Source organism: Ambystoma mexicanum, chromosome 7p (genome assembly GCF_040938575.1).
Source record: "Ambystoma mexicanum isolate Mex_15411 chromosome 7p, UKY_AmexF1_1, whole genome shotgun sequence".
Taxonomy (NCBI): domain Eukaryota; kingdom Metazoa; phylum Chordata; class Amphibia; order Caudata; family Ambystomatidae; genus Ambystoma; species Ambystoma mexicanum.
In genome coordinates, this window is record NC_090939.1 from 746,175,910 (window position 1) to 746,195,304 (window position 19,395).

The 19,395-nt window shown below is 48.4% G+C and overlaps 1 protein-coding gene across 3 annotated transcripts in view; it reads left to right on the plus strand.

Annotated features, from left to right (window-relative positions):
* The window catches only part of LOC138526293 (zinc finger protein 664-like), a 381,633-nt gene that overhangs the window by 360,094 nt on the left and 2,144 nt on the right, over window positions 1–19,395 (plus strand). The window lies entirely within an intron of this gene.

A 19,395-nucleotide genomic window follows, 5' to 3' on the forward strand; every position in this document is an offset into this window, starting at 1 on the left:
CCTTATTTCACCAAGAAGAAAAAAGCTTTGCTGTTGTTGGAACTTTGGCTAACAAAACTGTACCTTGACATTAGAACTGAATTGAGACTGTATTGCCTACTTGGATTTCTTTGTTTCATTGTCTTCCACATTGGGGCTGAATTTACCTTGAATCCTGGGGAAGTGAGCTCCCCTTTAGTTTTGTTAGGCAGGGAAATCCTTGTCAGAGTATGGACTGTGAGGCATTTGATAACATTTATAATTTAATTAAATGGCATATAATCATCCAAAAGTTTTCTGCCTCGTATTGCTGATCACTCAGTCACTGTACAAAAGCACAGTCATTTTTAATACACGTGGCGGGATTCCCCAGTTTAGTAATTTGCACCATGGAACTTTTCACAAAATATTGTCAATTGTGGCACAGAAGTCTATGAAAGCCACATAGATGGTTTGACTTAGGACCTGCCAAGACTATTGAATACTAGCCACTAATGCTGAGACATTTACAAATGTTCCACATCCCTTGTGAATGCCAGTTTGCTAGATGAGTGCGATATTGTTAGTATCAATCCTGTCAGTACGTTTTTTGAGTAACATGCGAGCAAATATTTTAGATGTAGGTCCAGCAGAGCTAATATGCGATCGTTCTTGGGATTATTGAGATGAAAAAGAGATGTAGCAGTCTGCTCCACCAAATAGGATTAAGGTTAATCGGAGCATTACACAATCCATCCGGATCTGGTGCAAACAAGTTTTTGAGTGACTTGATGATAACAATGATCCACTCAACGTCACCGGTATAGATCAGTCGGTTATGTTTAATGGATCCTCAGATGTGCTTCGTAGTCTTATGGTCTCCTGAATGTGCCTAGTCGGATTTGGAGGCCCTCCCAAGATGCCCTCATCTGTCGATTTAGAGTTAACCAATTCCCAGAAGCCCTGACTATAATTCTGCTGAACAACTAATATAAGTGAGTTCCATTAGCCATGAATCTGCGCTCTACGGTGCTCTCTTAGCCATTTACGGTAATAGTATTTCACAAAGCTAATAGCCACACTGCACTTGTCACTGTCAGGAATATTCCGACAGACCCAACGCAACTCTCTCCTAAGAGACCGCTTGGCATCGCGCATCTTTTTATCATATTGCTGCTTATGCCTAGAAAAAGCATACGTGTTGTGTGCATCTGCATTACGTAATCCAGAATGAATAAGCAGATCAGAGATAGTGGCAACAACTTCAAAGTATCCATTCAGACATTTTTTCAAAGAATTGCCCTAGTTATTTTCATCTCCCAATAATGGATGAGCCCCAATAGTAACAATCTGTGCAAGTTCCAAGTCCTGGCACACGATAGCCCGCTGCCCACTACTTATGGATTGCAGCATTAAGTAGGGAAGCATGTGATTGGCTCTGGCCATATTGTTAGTGTTCAAGTCTATTCTGGCTATTACTAAGTCTCACTGTTGTGGTCCTACCTAAAGATTGAGATTGCGTAGGCTCCACTATGCCAATCGGTGCAAAGTCATTTTTTATGTAACAGATGTATGGAGGTTTTATCTGACAAACCGAAAAGCCTATTTATGCTTTTTCTAGATATTTGCTTTGACAACAAACCTAAAAAGAGCAGCCAGGCAGACACTGCAGTTTTCTATAATGTTTTTTTTAAAAAAACATTTATTTATTCAGCTTGACAACACCAAAGGAAGCGAGTAACATCAGAGGGTGGTACAAACATGTATAGTGAACACTGTTCAGGTACAGAGCATGCACATACTTTATGCGTTTAAGCTGGGGAGAGAAAAAATAAAACAGTTGCACAGATGAAGGATTAAGAAGCCATAGTTCAAGAGAAAGGGGGGGCGGAGGTGGGAGATTCAGTATCAAAGTCAGTGTACGTGGAGGCCATATAGTTGCGGAACCTCAACCAGATGTCTCTGGGCCTTAGTCTTCCCCATAATTAACACAGAAGTGATGCCATAAGAACAGCCACTGAGGTTTAACAGGCAGAGCATTCAACTTTGATTTGATGGCAAAGCAATGACCCCCGTGTTTGTGCTTTGCAGTTCAGTGCTTAGAACAGAAAGCTATATTGTTAAACACCTGCAATGCGTGTCATCTGGTTTATATGTGTTGTGCCATATAATATGTTTTAGATGTTGAATACTCCCATTACTCTTTCTGACTCAAATTACAATTGGTTATTGTAGCTGTATCCTCTTCATTGATAATTATAGATTCACATGTGATTTGTTAATTGTGATAAATCACACACTTGTTTTGTGTAAATCAGGGGTATGCAACCTGTGGCTCTCCAGATGTTTTGAACTTTGACTCCCATGATCCCTCACCTTTGACAGTTCTGCATAGGACTGATGGTAGCTCTAGTCCAAAACATCTGAAGAGCCTAAGGTTGCAAACCCTGGGTGTAAATGAATGCTTCCAATTTGGAAAACGGTTTCTTTTTTTCCCTTTGTGGGCCATTATCTTTGACAATCTGCTCACAAGTGAAACTGGAAAGCTCCCTCTTCTCTGTTGCTTCTTTTTAGTCTGAGTACATGTACAATATCTGTTCTGGTGTTTACACCCTTGGTCAACTTCTTTATTTGCACATTTAACTTCTATTCTACTGTGTGCATCACAGTCGAAGAAAGAGCCATAGCCGCAACAGCCCAAACTGGGTCCCTCGTCCCCCTTTAAGTACCACTTCCCTCTCGTCCTTGCTGGTCCCCCACTTGGTTCTGACACTCCATCTGCCCCCTGCCCCCCTGCAATAATGTCAACAGGACTTGTATTGTGGGTGGAAAAGGCTGCAGCTGCTTTATTAGGCATGAGGTAACTCGCAGGTGTTCCGTATCGGCAGTCCAGCATCAGGATTCTGCTCTGAGCTAGTGCCCTTATACATTTGTACTTTCCCCAGGTGGTCTCCTCCTGCGACCAGCAGGTTGCTAACAATTCTAACCCATTTCCACATTGCCCAGGTGCTTTGTCCTCTTTCTTGGTTCTTCCTTTACCCTGTCTCCTGTCTACTAACCCAATTTCCCCATTGCCTGACATCTTGTACGCGTTCACCTCTTACTCCTCTCCCCGGGTACCTAACCTCTTCCTCGTTCCCTCGGGCTCTGACATCACACTCATTCCTTGTTCTCAGGTGCCTTGCTCTTTCTTCATATTCCTATCCCCCACTCGAAAGTTCCACCAATCACCATCTTGTGGTTCCTTTTCTCAATCATGTCACTTAACCGTATTAGAAATGCTTGTCAACATGTACCTGGTGTAGTTCCTGACCAAAATCACATTACACATGCCAGATTGTATTTCCAATATTAAGGTTGGCTGTTCTTTCCTTGGTAGTACTGAGATGCCATTCCCAAGATGGCAGGAGTTGGCTTCTCACCTCACAGGACCTCACTTGCATTGTGGTTGGCACTATGGTCACTGTGGTAACCTTGCACTTTACTGTTCCTTTTTGGAATCGTTTTGCCTGTTGGACCTCACAGCGCATGTCTATCCACTGGGCATGCGCACAGCCCCACATGCACAAGTATCTTACCCACAGGCCCAGCTCCCCCTGTCCACCTCACCTCTTCTAAAATTCTATAAGACGTCTGGTTTGAGACACCAGATGGGACAAGGGCAGTCTCTGCCTGAGATGTTTGAGTTGAGCTTGAGCTGCTGGAGGAGAGATGTATTACCTGCACCTGTACCTGCTGTTATAATCACCCAGTACGGTGAAGCCGGGTGGACAAGGGCAGTCTCTGCAGTCTGTGCAGGGCTGGAGGTTGCTGATTATTGGAGGTTCTCCTTTCGTATTGCTGTCTGGAAAACTACCCGGAATCAGTGAGTTCCCAGCATGATAGTAAATAAATGCACCTGTCAAGGAAACTTCCTGCCAAGTGGGTTACTGATTTGCTAATTTGAGAGTTATATTCTGCCGTGCCTATGTTTAGCCCTATTTGCTGAGAACGCAGCGAGATTACAGCGGCGCCAAGAGGGACCGTTGGGAGAGAACACACCTGTGGCTCGCCCTCAGGTCTCTCATTTGGAAGCGTTCTTTGTATAGGCCTGCGGTGCAGGTTGACTTTTTGTTCCCGCTCAGCGGTAAGCAGAGGTCTTCTGTTGGGCTGTTTAAGGAGACTTGACTTTGTTTGTGGGCCCCCGTGGCTCTCCCGGGGTCTGATTTCTTCTTGCAGACCCAAGCTGTGAGTTATTGAATAGCGTGCCGTGCCGGTTATTGAACGCTGAAGCTGCCTAGAGTGCAGGAGTTGCCAGCTCTGTGTTATTAGTGTGTTCTCTCTTCTCAGGAAATATTTTTTGCTGGGATTTGGACTTAATATCGGACAACTGATATTATGTTGCTTATCGTATTTGAAAATCTTAATTTATATTTTAATTCTTTATTCTACTTTTTATACTATTTTTATGGTAACCAATTAGTTACCACTAGTTTTTATGGTTTGAAGATCTGTGTATGCGGTTATTAAGTGGAAGCTTTTTAAGTTTTGTTTTTGCTATGCCGTTATAGTGGATGCTGAGGTTTTAATCTGGTTTTAATCACGCATTATGGTGAAAAGGAAAGCAGGATCTGCCTTGCGGGGAGGAAGGGAAAACAAAATGTCTAGAATCTTTAAGCCGATTACTGATGTGAATTTGCTGATTGCGTAAATTAAGGACCTGTTAAGTGACATAGAAGGAATGGATGGTGTGAAGGAAAGTACACTAACGAACGATATGCAAAGGGTGCCAGGGAAAAAATCACAATAGCCGTCTCCAACTGTGTTGCCCTAGAGTGCCCTAGAGTGTGAGGATTTAATCTCCTTTTGTGACATAGTTCTGGAGAATGGGAGAGCTAAATAATGCTGTAGACCGTGCATTATGAAGGAAGATCATTTGGTGCCATTTGAAGTGGGCCCATGCTCCAATCAAGAAGGAGGTAGAAATGTATTTTCAGGCAAACCATAATGGTAAGGAGGTTAGGAGCTTATGATCCTGACATTATAGAAATGTATTCACAGGATCCTAAGATGCCCTCTCATGCTGTATCCATTGGCCTCCAGCATCTTCATCGGTTCGACCCGGTTATTGGAAAAGACATAGGGCCTCATTACGAGGTTGGCTGTCGGGATACAAGGGTACCTGTAAGCTTGCCGGTACCGTTGTTACCGGACCGTCAAACTCCGAGTTGTGCTCGCTGGGTGCCTTTCATTCCGCCAGGCCAAGCCTGTAGCACCGGCACAGTAATGAACCGTGCCAGTGCTACATGCATCTGCATTTCCATTGAGCCCTATGGGGCTCAATTGGGAATGGGGATCTACCAGCACTGGCACCCACAAAAGGGCAAATACCGGGTCCAGCAGGGCCGGAATACCCCAGTAATTGCCCATTCGTGGGTGCCGGATTTTCATGCCGGTCTGGAGATAGCCTCATCAAGGCATTGTTTTACAGACTTGTGATGTGGGCTCACCGACATGTTTTGTTGACACAGGATCTAACCCAAGTATCGATTGGAGTAATTTACACACTCATTCAGAACTTGTTTCCACCTCCCTTGAAGATTGTATTCCCCATCCTATTGCTAGTCAATTGAATGTTTTGAATGCCGAATTAAAGAACCTTAAGGAGCAGGTTTCCTCCCTGCTTATGAGGTTGAGTGAGTCAAATGACTTGGCCTCTTCCAAGATTCCTAATTGTAATGTGTGGTCCACCCCAAATCTTACTCCCATTATTAAGCAACACAGTCACCAGGGGGATGGATGCTCATACCCATTCTGTAAGTGGTAATTTGACTTCATTAACACCTCAGATTTTGGGGAACTCACTTGGAAGGACTGTGGCCCATAATGGTGGTTCTCCAGCATGGGGTCTGGCATGGATTCACATGCTCATGAATATTCCCCGTCGTCAGGCTGGGAATCCTCGGTAAAGAAAAAACCAGTATCAGTTTCGTTTCTGATCTGTCTTTCGTAGTAATAACCAATCACTGGTCTCTGCGTCATACTGACCACAGCCAATGACTGCCCTCTACCTAAGCACCGCCTCTGGCAGCCATCTTCAGATTTTTACCGCACGTTCATGTGTTGGGATCCTCGTGCTATTGCTCTCGAGCGTTAGTGCTTTTTTTTTCGCGCTTTTTCACAAAAAACTTCGATTCTTTCGGTCAAAAGAGCCTCAAGCTCCACCGATCCTACATCCGATCAACGGGGACCCGTGTCGGATTCATCTGTGCCCCTCAAGGGTGAAGATTTCGTCGAGCTACGCTTCGGAGGACTCCAGAAGCTTCTCAGGCCCGGTCTCGGAGATGGCCCAGGAGAAGGGAAGCTCGACGCCCGGAAAGCTGTTCAGGGCCTGCCCTGGATGCCAGCTGCAGAACGTCTTCAAGGAGGACGAACACTCTTTCTGCCTTTACTGCCTTCATGGGGACAAGACGCACGTGGAGAAGGACTGTGCGTTTTGCGGCAACATGTCGGAACGGACCATGAAGGACCGCCATCAACGTCTCGCCAGCTGGCTGGAGGGTAAGAGCCCGTCTGGCGAGAAGAAGAAGAAATCTGAGCGGTCTTCTAAGACCTTTGAGGGCGCCCCGGCGACGGGGGCCCAACATAAGGCCAAGCACCGCGAGTCCGCTGGCACCGGGAGCGCCGAACGGTCGGGCTCTACGGGCGCCAGGCAGGGCGCACCCTCCCCGGCACCATCAACCACGAGCCAACGCTCTGGGTCGGGTAAGAGGAAGGCCGAGCACCCGGCGAAGCTCCTGGAGAGACCCCGGTCGAGCTCTAAGGCAGAGGAGGAGCGTGGCAGTGCCCCCTCCCTCAAGGATAAGGCGGTGAGCGCACCTAAGGTGGTGAAGGCCTTGATCCATTCGACCAAGCCCTCTATCGAAACGGTCGCGGCGGCCCTGGCCCAGCCTGTGGAGGCTGCACCAGTGGTGGCGGCCTCGGGGCCCAGAATCTCCCTGCCTCCTCGGAGGGAGTCTTCTTTCGTGCCCATCGATAGGACCCCCGTGAAACCCTCCGTGGGGAAGAAGGGGGGGCAGGGCGTCGTCGTAGATTCGGCCTCAACCTCAGAAGAGGAACTGATCGAGGTCTTAAGCCACGGCCTAGGCGTGGAACAAGACCAGCCCGTCGGAATGGGCCCCGACGCAGGTGACGACGACGACATCGTCGAGGATACCGACGGGGCCCCTGCTCGCCCGTCGGATTCCCCTCTGCCAGCGCCGCAAGACAACTCAGCGGCCATTTTGTTGGCTATACAGTCCTTATGCTCCGAGATAAGGACGAGACTTCCGTTACCGACGGAGGAACCTCTCCCGTCGGGGGATCCAGAACCGGGACCTTCTGGTGTTCCCCCTACCAAGAAAAGAAGGATCCATCCACCGCCTCCTTTTCAACCGTCGCGCCCCGTCCAGCCCTCCTCCCCGTCCACCCGAGGGGATGATACGGGGACTGACACGGCAGCGACGGGTACGGACGACGAGGCATACGACGAGGATTTTCCGTCGTCGCCTCCCACCAGGGCTTCTCCACCCGACGAGATTGGATCGTTCCACTCAATGATCGCCAGGGCATCCGAGCTTTTCCAACTCTGCCCTGAGGAGAAGAAAAAGGAAGGCTTCCTTTACCAACGGCGCGAGGCCAAGAGGAAGACGGTCCTCGCAGTGCCTCTGTTGGACGACATTTGGGATGAGGGCCTTTCCCTCCTCAAGAACCCTTCCACGACGCCAGCGAAAAGAGACCGGTACGAGAAAAAGTACCGGGTCCCGGACTCGGCCCCCCTATGCCTCCGGGCGCAGCCTACCCCGGACTCCGTCGTCTCCGCGGCAGCCAGGAAGAAAGCGGGGGGGGGTGCGGCCTCCACGTCGACTTCCCCGCCGGACGGCGAGGGAAAGAAATTGGATGCCATGGGACGCAGAGTCATCTCGTCGGCGGCGACGACGATTAAAGCGGCCAACGCCTTGGCTATCGTGGCCCGCTACGACAGGGAACTCTGGTACAAGATAGCTCCCCTGCTGGATTTTCTGCCGGACGACAAGAGGGCGGAGGCCCTTGAGATCCTGCAGGAAGGTGAGGTGGCCTCGGACCACGCCATCACCGTGGCGACGGACATCGCCGACACTGGGTTCCGCCAGATGGGCAACGGCGTTTGCCTTCGACGTCGCGGATGGCTCAAGGCTACGGACTTTCGGCAGGACGTCCAGACCAGGGTCCTGGACATGCCCTTCGACGGGAACAACCTGTTCGGGAAGACAGTGGACGATTCCCTTCAGGCCATCAAGGCGGATACTGAGACGGCCCGGGCCCTTGGAGTACTGCAGCAACGGCGGACGCCCTTTCGGAGCGGCGGAGGCAAGGGCGCCTCCAAAGGTTCCGGCGGCGGTTTCGCTTCCTACCGTCAAGCGGCCCGCTCGTCGTCGCAAGAGGCCTACAGAGGACGAGGCAAGTCTGGCGGACCCCGCCGTCGTCGCCAAGGAGGCCAAGGCGGCAAGGCCGCGTCCAAGCAGGATTGAACCGGCCGTGGGGTCGGGCCCCCACCGAAGCACCCCGGTGGGAGGCCGGCTGGCGGGCTTCGTCAGCGTGTGGGAGTCCATCTCCACCGACCGTTGGGTGCTGGACGCCCTGGCCCGGGGCCACGCGCTCGAGTTTCAAAGAAGGTGCCCGCGCGTCCCCCCCGTGGCCAGGAAAGAACTTCACGTCCCTCAACTTCTCCTGGAGGTAAAGGCGATGCTCAGAAAGGGCGCCATCGAACTCGTCCCAAAGAGGCTTCGGGGCTCCGGAGTCTACTCGCGTTACTTCCTCGTGAAGAAGAAGACGGGAGGATGGCGCCCCATCCTGGACCTGCGACGCCTGAACAAGTTCATCAAGGCGCAGAAGTTCCGGATGGTCACCCTCCAGCACGTCCTGGGTCAGCTGGAGGAAGGAGACTTCCTATCGTCGTTGGATTTGGAGGATGCCTACTTCCACATTCCCATCCTAAAGGGGCACCGAAAATTCCTCAGATTCGTGGTCCAAGGGCGTCATTACCAGTTCAAAGCCCTTCCCTTCGGACTACGGTCGGCACCCAGGGTTTTCACCAAGTGCCTCGCACCGGTGGCGGCGCAGCTGCGCCGCGAGGGGATTCACGTCTACCCCTACCTGGACGACTGGCTCATCCGCGCCAAGACGAGGGAGCTCGCCGTGGTCCACACGGCAAGGACCGTCCAACTCCTCACGGACCTGGGATTCTCCGTGAACTACGCCAAATCCCACCTGGTGCCCGCGCAAGTCGCACTGTTTCTGGGAGCGAGGCTCGACACAGTGTCCCTTCTGGCCTCCCCGTCGGAGGAGAGGACCAGGACCATCTTGGGCAAGGTGCAACGGATGTTGGTGGCCGACGCGGCCAAGGTGAGGTCCATCAAGTCCCTCCTCGGGATGATGTCTTCCTGCATCTACCTCATTCCCATGTGCAGGCTCCGGATGCGCCCGTTGCAAGAGTTCCTGGATGCGCGCTGGATCCAGACGACGGGCAGCTTCGAGGAAAGGATCAAGCTCGACGAGAGTTTCCGACGAGCGATACGGTGGTGGGGCACCCGCGCGCATCTGACGGCGGGCATGGACTTCCAGACCCCAGCCCACCAGGTGACTGTGACCACGGATGCCTCCCTGGAAGGGTGGGGAGCGCACACCGAAAATCTGCACGCAAGGGGACTCTGGCTCCCGACGGAGAAGTCCCTGCATATCAACGTCCTGGAGCTCCGTGCAGTGTTTTGGGCCCTCAGGTCCTTCCTTCCGTCCCTCAAGGGCAAGGTGGTGAGGATCTTCACCGACAACACCACCACCATGTTTTACATCAGGAAACAGGGCGGAACCAGGTCCCCAGCGCTGTCCAAGGAGGCGCAGGACCTGTGGCATTGGGCCGTCGCCCAAGGGATTTTTCTGGTGCCGTTTCATCTGGCAGGTATAAAAAACACCATCGCCGACTCACTCAGCAGGGAGCTGCGCTCGTGCCACGAGTGGGAACTACGGCAGGATCTGGTGGATCGCCTCTTCCGACGGTGGGGCACACCCCAGATCGACCTGTTCGCGACGGCAACGAACACCAAGTGCCGGAGGTTCGCCAGCAGGTTTCCCCAGACGAGGAGCATGGGCGATGCTTTCTCGTTCCCCTGGGAGGGCCTGTTCCTCTACGCGTTCCCTCCCTTGCCTCTGCTAATCCGGCTCGTCAACCAGCTCAAGAGGTCACGGTGCAGGATGATCCTCGTCGCACCTGCGTGGCCGAGGCAGATATGGTTCCCGGACCTTCTGGACTTGTCAGCGTCCCCGCCGATCAAGCTGCCGGCGGACGCGGATCTACTCTCCAGGGAAGGAGGCGCCATTCTCCACCACGACCCGAAGTCGCTGAACTTGCAGGCCTGGCTCCTGCAGCGCTAGAGTTTGGAGGATACGACATACCGGCCGATTGCAGAGAGGTTCTTGCAAAGGCCAGGGCGTCCTCGACTCTTAAATGCTACGGACACAAATGGAAGAGGTTCTCTGTCTGGTGCCACGCACAGAAGATTAACCCTCTACGGATTACGGCTCCCCAAGTACTGCCGTACCTGCTGACGCTGGCCAAAGCTGGTCTGGCACACGCGTCCATCAAGATTCATCTTGCTGCGATCTCCCGATACACCAGAACCACGGGGCGGACGTCCTTGTGGTCTCATCGTCTGGTGAAAGAGTTCATGAAGGGACTGTTCAGATCGTTCCCGCCGGTGAAGGCCCCGGCCCCGGCGTGGGAGCTCAACGTGGTGCTGACCAAGCTCATGGGACCTCCGTTCGAGCCTCTGCACTCGGCCCCGTTGAAGTTTCTATCGTGGAAAACAGCTTTTCTTGTGGCCATCACCTCCGCACGACGAGTGGGAGAGATCCAGGCCCTTTCCTGCAAGGCCCCGTACTTGACTTTCCACGAGACGAGGGTAGTGCTCAGGACGCACCCCTCCTTCATGCCCAAGGTGCCGTCGGACTTCCATCTCAACGAACCCTTGGTGTTGCCTGTGTTCTTCCCGTCGCCTTCGTCGCCGGCTGAGAGGACTTTGCACTCGCTGGATGTGGCTAGAGCGCTGAAGTTCTACGTAGACCGCACAAAGTGTTTTCGGAAGACGTCACAACTCTTTGTGAACTTTGGACCTGTCAATCAGGGGAAGGCTCTCTCGAAGGCTTCCATTTCCAGATGGCTCTCCGGCTGTATCATGTACTGTCATCGGTTGGCAAACCGACCGCTGCCTGGCCGTCCGAGAGCCCATTCCACCAGAGCGATCGCAGCTACCACGGCGTTCCTATCTGGTGTGCCCCTGCTGGACATATGCAGGGCTGCTACGTGGAGGTCGACGCACACCTTCACGAAATTCTACTGCGTCGACCGGGATTCCAGGGAGGAGTCCAGGGTCGGCCAAGCAGTGCTGCGCAACCTGTTCGCCTGAGGTGAGCCTGGTGAGGAGGTAAGATGCTTAATGTTGAGTTTATGTGATGCTTAATGTTGAGCCTTTGCCACCTCCCGTGGTTGTGCATGTGTGTACTGCTATGTATTCTTTATTCATGAGCATGTGAATCCATGCCAGACCCCATGCTGGAGAAGGAACAAGTTACTTACCTGTAACTGTTGTTCTCCAGCATGGGTCTGGCATGGATTCACATGCGAACCCTCCCGCCTACCCCTCTGCGGCTCTTCACTTGGTCATACTGCTACTTCACGTGCTTCCAAATCTGAAGATGGCTGCCAGAGGCGGTGCTTAGGTAGAGGGCAGTCATTGGCTGTGGTCAGTATGACGCAGAGACCAGTGATTGGTTATTACTACGAAAGACAGATCAGAAACGAAACTGATACTGGTTTTTTCTTTACCGAGGATTCCCAGCCTGACGACGGGGAATATTCATGAGCATGTGAATCCATGCCAGACCCATGCTGGAGAACAACAGTTACAGGTAAGTAACTTGTTCCTTACCACCCTCCTTTGCCAGGCCTCAATTGTATCCCAATGGGAAAGTATTCAGAGTTTTCTGGATATCGTGGTTCAAACAACTCTCTGAGGTTTGAGGGCAATACCGGTAGGCCTTCCGTAGTGAAGGTAAATGTGCCGAGATTCACTCCCAATACTTTTGAGGATGTTGAAACTCTGAAAATAAGTGTATATTCTGCGTTCGTCATTCTAGGGGCTGTTTATCAGTCATTGGAGATGATATTGTCCACTGTTTTAGAGGGGCCATTCCTACCTCGGATCTTGATTACATTCAGTTGTTTTTGATATTCCAAATTCTGGTTGATAGTCTTCTGTCTATCGATCTTAGATCTTATCCACCAGTGGCGATAAAGATTGGCATTAGATCTTAGTTTTTGAAGCAACTATTGGCCCGGCCAGTCCAGTTAAATAGCACTAGGCTTGTGAACTGCCTCCCCACACGCCTCAAACCCCTTGGTCCTCTAGCAAGTAATTCCAGCGTAAGGTGGTCCATCGGTTGGCCTTCAGGAAGTGGTCTGACTGGGTGCCATGCAGAGGTCATTCAGGGATACAAAATGCTATCCTGAAATAAAGCTGGGGTGAACAGACTTTTGGTTGACCTGGATTGATGTAATTTTATCAGTGATTTTCATATAATAGTGCTACAGGACATTTGGGCTATTGAGGCTGTATTTTTTCAGACCTTCCACTCTGCGGCTAACAAAGGGCAACTTGGTAGGCCCAGTGGTGGCCTTTTGCTGTGGGTGCACGTCACTTTGGGTAGGAAGATCGAAGTCATTGACACCGGTTCTCCAGATTTGTAATCATTGCTAATCTGGATGGCCAAGGATGATCTGTTATACCTTTTATAATATTTACAAAAAATACCACCACTGGGTTTGGTAACGTTAGCCTGTCTTCAAAATGTATTTAATAGCAAGAGCCCTTCTATTTCATGTTCTAACTACACCCTTGTGGCCTGTAAGTTTAATTTTCATTTTGAACCTCTTAAGGATCTTTCAGGTATTTGGGAGGATCAGGATCATGCCTTGGATATCCTTAACCTAAATGCTTTGGCACCTTCACAAATGCATTGTTTTGCTTTAGACACAGCCTGTATTATTAATCTGAATTTTAGGGCTTGTAACAGGCAATTTGTTAAGGACCAACCTGCCAAAAAACCTTTGTGGCCATATTGGAAGCTCACTAATAGATTATTTTTTTTTTCTGGGAAAGATTAGGCAAGGGTTGGTGATTTTTATGATCTGTAAGAGGTTGGAAAGTGACCATTATCCATTAGCAATTGAGGTTTTAGGCCACTCAAGGGAGGTGGGAAGTGTTAGGGAATATCTCCCTATCCAGCCACTGGAGTTAAAAGGGTGTGCACCACAATCGGTTAAATGGATCAATTAGTTGAACCATTTTGTCAAACCCGATATTTATGCATTCATTTTTAGATAATATTTCTGCCATATGTGATGAGCATTCTAGTAAGAAGACCATTTTGGAAGAATGCAAGAGGTTAAACAGAAACGTAATCCCTTTTATTTCTGTCCCAGAGAAATGAAGAAACAAGTTATGGTTAAGTCTGAGTGCTATGACAGTACCTGCCACAAGGGTAAAACGGATATTGAATTTTGTGTAAGATCTTCATTGGGGGTAGATAAAGACACATTACGCTCCTTGAGATCTAAATACAAAGGGGTAATCATTTCTAATAAAAGAGATTTTGTTAGAGAAGTGGTCCTTAATACATCATGCTTTGCAAATGGGGGACATTTGTCTTTTTTGGAAACTAGTTTCAGACAAAGAGTTGAATGGGGATATACTTTGTACCATCGGTGAGAATGCCTGTTGGTGTCACTTTTTTAGTTTATATCCTGTTGAGCGTAACCCAGTCCCCAACCTGGCTGTTGGCAGTTTCTCTTCTTGTACATATTTTGCTTTTTCTGTTAGTGACGTGGCGGCTGCTCTTAGTTCCCTGAAAAGTGGCAAAGCTTCCGGGCCGGATTTAATCCCAGCTGACCCATTTAAGAATGAGGTGGACATTTGGGCACAAGTGCTCTGCAAAATTTGTTATGTAATTTTGACTAGCTGTGAAATACCTGTATCATGGCGAATGGCCACAATCCTGCAAGTTTATAAAAAAGGAGGTAAGGACCTCCCAGCAAATTACTGTCCAATTTCTCTTTTGGATGGTGCTGGTAAACTTTTTGGGAAACTAATACTTAACCAGCTCCAGGATTGGGCTGATGGTGACAATATGATCAGTCAACTTCCGGCAGGGTTCAGGTTTAATAGGGGCACAAAAGACCAATGTTTTTTACTTCCTCTGCTCATCCAAAAGTATACTGTATTAAAGAAAATGTATCTCTATGTGGTTTTCTTAAATTTAAGGACTGCTTTTGATTCAGTTTCAAGAGATATTTTGTGGCATTTCCTGTTAGCCCGTAATGCTCCTGTTGATCTGGTTTCAATTATTTCCTCTGTTTATTCAGCCAAGAATGCAAGACTACGCTATGGCCCGGGTGGTGAGATGACCCAGGCCTTTGATGTGCATACAGGTGTTAATCCAGGGTTGTGTCCTGGCACAACTTCTATTCCACAGGAGACCATTGATGCGTTGATGAATGGGTGCCAGGATTCCCCTAGGATGGGTTCCGTTAAATATCCTGCTTTATTTTACGTGGGTTATGCAGTCCTACTTGCCATTACCCCAAAACGATTGAGAAGGGCCCTTTCGAATGGATTGTGTCCTCCCACTTATTCCTCATCTTTGATATTCCCATATCCAACTTGCTGCTTCAGAATTTTTTTTTCAGTAGAGGGCGTTGCGCGTTGATGCCTGTCGAGTCGATGTCTCTCGGAGGCTTCCATCTCGACAATAATGTCATCACGGGTATAAGTAGTTGCGCGCAGCGTCCGTGCTCAGTTCCGTTTTTCCACGCTTCATGAGCTTCGGGAACGTAACGCTCAGTACTGTGAAGAAATCGAAGAACTTCGAGATTTGTCGTCTAAAATCCTTCAATCCTTCGATCGAGATGGCCTTTTCATCGGCTCCATCTACGCCCTGATCTGGCTTTAAAAAATGCTGAGATTGTGGGGCAAAGATGTCCTTGACAGACCCACACAGGGTTTGCTGTGGTGCCTTGGGGCAGAGCATCCATGCTCAGAATGTGAAGAGTGTTTGTTGATGATGGCGAAAGCCTTAAGAGAGCGCAGAGTGAAGTTGGAGAGGGTTAAGACACAAAAATCCATTACCCCTTCTAAGCGTACCTCAGACGAGTTGAGACCATCGTCTCCTCGAGGTAAAAAAACACTCCCGTTCACGATCTTGGAGCGGATCGCACCATTCATCTGCTTTGAGGTACAGTAAGAAAAGGCGTCATAGATCGCCTTCCACCTCATACTCCAGTTCACTGGAGAGAGTTACATGTCCCACTAAGCACAGCTTCCCGGCTCAGTGGGAGGATTTCCATAAAAAAATCCTAAAGGTGTTTGATAACGCGGCCTTGCCCCCCTCAGAGATACCTAGAGGCAATACCCCAGGAGAGAAACCTGGTAAACATAAGAGCCGTGAGTGTTCCACCTCAGCAAAACAAACTCCTCGAGAGCATGAAAAACCTTTGAGTCGAGATAAAGCCTCTGTGACGTACAATACACCGTCACCATCGAATGACATGTCGAAGCCGAAGACTGCGTCATCGACGCCCTTGCCAACTCCATCGAAGGAGAGTTCATTGATGCCTAGAACGTCGACCCCCCTCGACGCCAGTCGGTTCAATACCCTTGACGACTTCATCGAAGATGACGATGTCAAAGTCGATTTTATCGACGACCTCGAAGCCAATCACAAATCCATCGAGGCCAATGACGTCCACGTTGACTATTACTGGTATTTCTCCACCTGTAGTGACTGCTATTGCCCCTTCTTGATTGGAAAAGAGCTACATTCCTCTGTCCCGCTCAAATTACTTTAAAACATCCTATATTTATGAGGAGGGAGAGGATTCTGATACAGAAAGACCCTTTGGTCTGGAGTGTGTGAGGCCTCCCATACCTGAAGAATTGATCTGAAGAGGCCAGATTAAAAGACCCGTAAGAGTCCTTACAGGAAGCAAGCGGGATTGATACTTCCCCAGAGATTGATTACAATAAGCCTGAACCAGGGGATCATGCAGACATTAATTACAGGACACTTATGAATAGGGTGATGGAATATATGGGTGGTCTAGGCCCACACCTGTATACGAGCAAGATGACCTCACTGACATACTTGATAAGGGACCACAGGAAGATCCTATCGTCCCCTTTCACAAGGCCTTCCAAAAGAAGGTGTCTACAAACTGGGAAACACCAGAGGTGATCACTGCAGTCAGCAAAAGACTGACAGCAAAATATAGGGCATCATCTGCAGATCCCCTATACTTGTCAAAACACCCGACCCCAGAAAGCTTAGTTGTTCAAGCTGCAACTTCGTCAGGTAAACAGACTGCATACCCTACAATCCCGCAGGATAGTGATGATAAAAAGTTTGATGCCATGGCCAAGAAAGTTGTCTCGACATGTAGCATGGCCCTAAAGTCTGCTAGTGCCTCAGGCACGCTGGCAAGATTTAGCCACACCATTTGGGAGTGTGCTTCAATGTCGGCTGACCGTTTCTCTAAAGGGGAGGAGAGAGACGGTTTCTTGAACATTATCAAGGGCGGAAAGGATGCTATGTGTGAGTCCCTTTTATTACAGACTATTTGTCAAATATAAAGACTTGTAGTCATTCTTATGTTCCCAAAAGGTGCTTTGGCTTTATTCCAAGCAACCAGTAACCCTTGTTTATGCTATGTTCCCCTCTCCTTCCCCTTAGGGTAATTCACAAAATAGAAATGGAGTGTACCAGAGTTTCCATCCTGGAACAAAATGTCTATCCAAAAATATTTCTATATGGTTATTGTAGGTTTTGAGAGTGTGCTTTGATTAGCATAAACGGAGAAAGAATAGAGGTGGTCAGAGCATTCAGATATCTCAGTGTAGTGTTCTCAGGGGAAGGGCGATGGACGGAGCATGTCAAACAGATAGCAAAACAGATGGAAACACGGGACTCAAGAGATTCTTCCGTATGTATGGGGGAGAAAAATTAGATAAATGCATTGAAGTGCTGAATGTATAGATAAACACAGCAACCCTGGATGTAAGTGAACTGTGGGGTTTTACCCCTTGCCCAAAATTCGAAACAATACAGAATGTATTTCTGAGAAGGCTGGTGGACTTGACCCCAGCCATCCCAGGGGCAGCATTAAGGAATGAGCTGGAGATTCATAGTCTCGGAAGCCAGGCCTGTATTCGCTTTGTGCAATTTGTTTTGAAAGTCCAGTTAGACCCCCCCACAAATCCCAACATGAAGAATGCTCTGATGGAGATGGGCGGTTGCACTGTGCGAGGCAAATATCGCTGGTTCTCAGGAGTGGCATTCTTTGAAAAATGGGGGCTAAGCAATCAAGAGTACTTAAGATCATTGTCTAATGGGCAGCAGAGAAGGTTGATCTCGGAACATACTGGTAAAGAGGAATGGATTAATATTAGGATGGAACTCTTGGGACCTCCGTCCATGGAAGAGTATTGTGCCATGGAAGCCCACTGTAATTTTATCACAAAGATTAATTTAAATGAGTGCAGGAGAATTATTCTAATGGTTAGGTTGATTGTTTTCCCGTTATGTACTAGAACACCATGACTGGGACTGGCCAGGGTATAGCCTTGTGCGCTAGGAAAACAGGGAAATCTTGGACACTTTTTATTGATCTGCAAATGTAAGATGAGGTAAAGGAGAAGATGGCTGAGGCCACACCTTTTAAAGAATAATATTAGATGTCCTTAATTCATTCAACAGCTGAAGATTTGATATTTGCTATTTTCTTGTTTGTGAAGGAATCAATGGGGCGGGAGTTACATATTCTCTGATTAAATGGACAATGTAATTAGGACTTTACCAATTGCAGACAGATAAAATTTCGATGTGTTTGTTTAACCTTAATTTTAATTGATTTTTATGTCATTTTGATGGCGAAGGCCAAATAAACGTTGACTTTGATCAGTAAGACAACTGTAGGATTCTACAGTGTATACTGGAAGTTATCATTAGAAATTAATATTGTAATATTTTAAAAAGAGCCAGTTCAAAATGTTAGCATGTTTAAATAGGTGCCTTTTTAATAGTTTCTTTTCCCAAGAATTCCCATCATTCTGTCACTCATATTCCTTCCTTCTTGGAAAGTGTTGTATTAAAACTAAGAATCTGTTTTGTCTTTGCACCAAGGCAATGTTTCATTTTATGTGCTGGCAATTGAGTTGATGATAGTGCTGCTGAATCCACACATTTGTTAACATACACAGACACAATAATAGATAACAAAAAAGAGGAAATAACAAATGTATTTGGTTTGGTCCTCCACTGCCTTTCAAGGTCTGTCAGAACCCTTACTGCTGCCCACAAGCCTATTCGGGTTACTTCACCTACCCATCTCCCACATACAATATGGATAATCCACCCTCCTCACTCCTCCAAGATATGTGATTTTTCTTTGGTTGCATGACTATCAGCAACGGCCGAGGCAGGCACGCAACCAAAGAAAAATCACAAATCTTAAAGGAGTGTGGAGGGTGTTCTGTTTTTTATGGTTAAAATTAAAATGAGCCAGCAGTGACAGAAGCATCCTAGAAGTGGGAACAAAGCTGATATTTGAAGACATACATTGTCATTGCTTTTGTCCTGCAGGGTTGCCACAATCCCCACTGAGGGTGGATTATCCATATGGTAAGTGGGAGACGGGTAGGTGAAGTAACCAGAATAGGCTCTGTGGGCAGCAGTAAGGGTTCTGACAGATCTTGAAAGGTGCAGTGGAGGACCAAACCAACTACATTTGTTTTCCTCTTTTTTGTAATGCTCACCTGAAAACGGTACTCTTACCCATAGAGAGTGAGAGAGACACAGGCGCGCACGCGCACTCTTGCACACACTCGCGCACACATACACACACCCCCCACATCCCTGGCAATGTTAGCAGAGTTAACTCCTCTGGAGCCACTGAAAGAAGATCCCCCAGATAACATGAAAAGCGATAGTGGGCCCAAGAGTAGTTTAGTAAACATGCCAATGGTTGTCCCAGGGTAATATATTGATATCAAAGGATCTAATGGAGATAACAAGTCAAGCCTTCAGGAATGACCTGCTAACAAGATATGTCCTTATTTCAAACATCCCTAGGACAGTAAGAAGAGAACAGTCTGAAGTGCTAAGAAATAAATGCTTGTCCTGGTTGAAGGAGAAGATAGCTACATTTTGGTGTGGTCCCTGGGAGTTTGTAGGGTGCCATTTGGTGATGTATATGGCTGTGTAGATGTGGAAGGTGGCAGTAGCAACCTAGTGGAAATATTGAAGAGTTAATAGCATTTGTGTGGAAGTAGCTAA